The sequence below is a fragment of the Leptonychotes weddellii genome, chromosome 6 (assembly GCF_054177405.1).
Source record: "Leptonychotes weddellii isolate Sample4059 chromosome 6, ASM5417740v2, whole genome shotgun sequence".
In the NCBI taxonomy this organism is placed as follows: Eukaryota; Metazoa; Chordata; class Mammalia; order Carnivora; family Phocidae; genus Leptonychotes; species Leptonychotes weddellii.
This window is the reverse complement of record NC_138374.1, coordinates 138,363,980-138,369,021: the sequence shown is the minus strand read 5'-3', so window position 1 is coordinate 138,369,021 and position 5,042 is coordinate 138,363,980.

The window sequence follows — 5,042 nt, the reverse complement described above, 5'->3', positions numbered from 1 at the left end:
TATAGGGGAGCCTGGGTGGCTCAGTCGTTGGGCGTCTGCCTTCGGCTCAGGTCATGATCCCAGCGTTCTGGGATCGAGTCCCGCATCGGGCTCTCTGCTCCGCGGGAAGTCTGCTTCTCCCTCTCCCACTCCCCCTGCTTGTGTTCCTGCTCGCTATCTCTCTCTCTGTCAAATAAATGGATGAAATCTTTAAAAAATAAAATAAAATAATTAAATTTTTAAAACTGGATGAATGGGTTTAACCACAAACAAGAGACAGTTGCAGAGACAATTAGTGAACTATAGAAGAAATTACCCAGAACGCAGTACAGAAAGACAGAGAGATGGAAAACATAAATGAGAGGTCAAGAGATAGGGAGGAGAGAATGAAAAGCTCTAACATGCAGAGTTCCAGAAAGAAAAGAAAGGAGAGGAGAGGAAGAAATAATAGAGCCAAGGAAATATTTACAGAAACAATGGATGAGAATTTTCCAAAACCGAGAAGAAACACCAATTCACAGCTTTGTAACAACTGAATGAACCCCAACTAATGAATCTCAAGCAGGTTAAATACAAACAAATCCAATTCTAGAGATGTAATAATGAAACTGTAGAAAAACAAAGACAAAGACAAGAGCTTAAAAGTAGTAGAGCAAAAAGAGGAATAAAGGACTAAAAATTAGATGACAGCTGATTTTTTCAAAAACAAAAATAAACAGAAGAAAGTGGATAATAACTTAAATGAGCAGGGAGAAAACTCAACCCACCAAAAATATCTTCCAAGAACAAGTGCATAATAAGGAAAAACAAAACCTAAGAGAATTTGCTACCAAAAGATAAGCAAATATTTAAGGATGAATTTCAAACATAAGGAAAATTGAACAAATGAGTGGTAAGATGTGTGGCTGAATATAAATATATATTAACTAGTGATGCTGACTTGTGGAGCCAAAAAGAGAAAACCAATGTACCTGACAAAGATGGTGTATAAACCAGGGAGAGGTGATCAGAATTAGGTATTTTAAGGTTCTTCCTTCAAGAGAAGGAAAAAATACTGAATACTTTACACTAATGAATCCAATATGCATGTGAATATATCCAAGGTAACCACCAAAATAACAGGAATAGGCTTACATACTAATTAGGACAAAAATGAAATGGGTGAAAAATCACTTCAGTCAATTATGATTGGAAATGGAAATATAGAAAATGAGGGGAAATAGAAAGCATAAAATAAAATGGTAGAAATAACAAATACATAGTAATTTCAATACATCTGAATGAATTCAATAATCTAGTTAAGAAAGAAAGATTATCTGATCAGATTTTTAAATCTCCATGTGCTGTTTACAAAAGACAAATCCAAAGCAAAAGGACTCTAGTCAATAATAGCAGAATGAAAAAAGATACACCATGCAAATATTAACCAAACAAAAGCTGATTAATATAAAATGCAACATGCAAAGAGCATTATTAGAAATAAAAAAGTCACATATTAATTTAAAAAATCCCCCAAAGATTAACAATTCTGAACTTGTTTGCATTTAATAATTTAATTTAATAAAACTCAAGGTTTTTGTGCCATGATTCTTAAATCTTAGATGTGTTCCGAAAATCATTTCGTATACTCTCAATATATAATTAAGACATGTAGGAAAAAAAGATGAAGAAATGGCCAAACTATGTCATGATAAGATGCACACTAGGGGTGCCTGGCTGGCTCAGTAGCAAGAGCATGCAACTCTTGATCTCTGGGTTGTGAGTTTGAGCCCCAGGTGGGGTGTAGAGATCACTTAAATAAAGAAAATTTAAAAAAAAAAAAAAGATGCACACTAGTGAACTGGCAAAGGGATGGGAGGGCCCAGCTCTGATCTCATGCCCAAGTAGAGGCTCTTACCTCACCGTAACTCAGACTTTTCACTCATTAAATGGGGCTAACAATACATACTACACGCAGATCTTCTGAGGATCACAAAAGACAATGGATGTGAAAGTGTCTTGTAAAAATAAAAGTGCTACACAAATGTAAAGTGGCGTTATTCTTAATAATTTCAGATTTGCTGGGCAGGGAACAGAGAGCTACATCCTGTGACTCAGTCCTACCCCTCTTCCTGGGCCCACCCCAGCTTACAAAAATGGGCTTCACACCGTCAGGACCACAGGTTGAAGGATTAATATCAATTATGCATGGTGAGGGGGAAAAGAGTCTCAGCTAGGGGGATGGGGGTCACACAGCCTCTTCCACCGTCCCACCCGCAGGTGAACTGGCTCCCAGATCAGCCTCAGCAGAGGGACAGAGTATGAATGAAGCAAACCCCCCCACCCCCCGCCTCACATCTGAACCTCTCCCTCTCCTCTAAGCCCAGACCCCTACTCCACAGAGTGAGCTCAAAGGGTTCACTTCAACTTTACATCAATTGGAGTCAAACACAATAAAAATGAACGGTCCGTGCACCTCTCCACCCCCAATTCCACCCACCAGATTCCATTGGAAATGCTGCTTCCTCCCACCACCACCACCCCCCAAAAAAACCTTTAAAATCATACCTTGGGGGCACCTGGCTGGCTCAGTCAGTAGAGCCTGGGACGCTTGGTCTCGGGATTGTGAGTTCGAGACCCACACTGGGTGTAGAGATTACTTAAAAATAAAATCTTTAAAAAAAAAAATCATACTCTCAAAGCAAACAGAAAAACTTGCTATTTATTTGGGATTTGTTTTATTTTTTTAAATCCATGTTCCACTACTGCGGAGAAGCAGAAGCTAAAGGACAAGCCTCTTTATTTAGCAGGTGGACTATGCACGTTTGTGGATTCACTTCAGCCTCCAGAGCTCCCCTGGCCAGAGCAGCTCCTCCCTCGGTGGAGGGGGAGGGGGGTCTTCACCTGCTGAGACAGCTCCTCCTTCCTCTTTGCACCGAGGTCTTTTCGCCCCTGAAAGGGGGTTAGAGGTTCAAATTCTACTTGTCTTTGCAAACCGCCTTCCTTTCATCCACTCGCTCACGCTGGTGTGTCTTAGACAAAGTTGAGTTGCTTTATGGAGCCAAAAGATCCCCCTGCTGACATTCCCTGGGCGGGCAAATCCTGTCTCCCCCCTTCATAAGAAGAGCTCCCTGAGAACCAGAGCTGCGGGTTCCATCAAGACGGGCCCCTCCCCAGGGGTTCAAGAAAACCAATGCCATTCTCCCCCCAGCATTCTGCTCTCTGCCCACACGAGGGCGCACGCTCCACGCTCCAAATTGCCCACCACTGTCGGCGGGGAAGGTACTTTGCCAGAGGGAGTTAAATAGAGCCGACCAAGGCTTTGGACAAGGCTCTTCGGCCTGGGAGCAGGAAGCCCTGGGTCTCTCCTGCTTCCCGTCAGGGCCAGTTCCTACTCCCTGCGGGGCAGGAGGGGCAACTGGGGAGGAGGGACTAGTTGCCCTTTCTCGACTGTTCACTCTTAGCAGCCCCATGGAGAAGGAAGACAATTCCACAAAGTTGGCCCCCCAGGAAGTGGGGAAGAAAGAGGGGAAGGAGGCTCTGGTCTCCCTCTGAGGTGTCCAGAACCTACAGAGGAGCTTGCCTGGCTCATACTAGGCCTGGAAGGGAGAGAACAGTGACAAATGCCCCATTGCCCTGAGATAGAGTTTATCCCCATGCCCCGCACCCTGAAACCACAAATGCAAACAATGGATTCAGACAATAATTCAATTAGTCATCCTCCCTGATGGGGGCTGAGAGCCAGGCTTGGTTCCCATGAAATAACTGGGATGATTCATTCTGAGGCTGCAGGGATGGGCCAGCTCAATATTGACTGAAAGTCTTGACGCTGTGGTTGGCCCAGCCCCAGGGACCCCACCCTGCCCCCATCAAGAGCACCCCATGATTCTCATGTTCCTGCAGCTGCCAGCTACTCAGACCACCACCCCCAACACAAAATAGAGACAGGATCCTAAAGTAGGCCCCCCACCTTCAACTGGGCCATGGGCAGCTGCTGTGGACTCAGCCCTACAGGGCACTCCGGACGTGCCCTCTCTGCCTCCACTCCACAGAAGGAAGAAAGTGGACCGGCCCCACCCCACAGCCCTTCTGTCAGCACACCCAGAGCAAAACAGGTCTTTGTCTTCAGGGACCCTGCCAATGATGTGGGAAACAAAGGCAGAAGGAAATGTAAATTTAAATGTCCTTATAGTCTGCAGCCCGTTGACAAAATACTCGAGGCAAGCAGAGTAGACCTTCCTCCAGGAAGCTCCCAACTGTCTTAATGTAAATACTTTGCTAGAGGGAAAAACCTTAGCTTGACAATAGCAAGGCCTCCAGTATCTTGAGAGTCGGCTTTAACATATGAAAGTCCTTCTGGATCTTCCCTTATCTTTACTTCCCCCAACCCACAGGTATATAATCAGTTGCTCCTTACAATCCCGAGACAGCAGCTCTTTTCTGCCCACGTATCCTGTCCCCGAGCTTTAATAAAACCACCTTTTTGCACCAAGGACGTCTCAAGAATTCTTGGCCGTCGGCTCCAGCCCTCACCAACCTCACCAACATTGAAAAACTACATCGCATCACCAGGACTATCTCTGCTCCCCATTGGACCCATCCCAGCCTGGCTCAGGCACCATTTCCTTCCCCACCCACATCCTAAAACCCTCTTTCCTGGGGACCACCTGATTGTCCCTTAAGATGCCTTCGTCCAGGGCGAGACCCTTTTCTAATTCATGTAAAGGCACCTTACGAGCTAGCGGTGGCCTGGTCAGGGTGGCCCCAGGTGTGGGTCATTGCTGAGTCACTCCCAGAGATGACCATGAGCAAACTCTGATGGCTGGCACAGCACCACGAAGAGGAGGGAACAGAAGTCACTAGAAGCCAGGACACGGAGGCAGACTTGACCAAAAAAAGATATTTATTGAACAGTTACCCACCACCGGAGCTGACTTAGGCAGGCCAGATGGAGGGTGTCTCCACCTTCCTGATTTATTTTCAGCCCTTGAGGGCATCATTGTAGATCAAAGCCAAGGCTCCCAGGAAGGTGACATATTCCTGGAAGTTCACCACCTGGTCCTTGTTCCGGTCCAGGTCGTCCA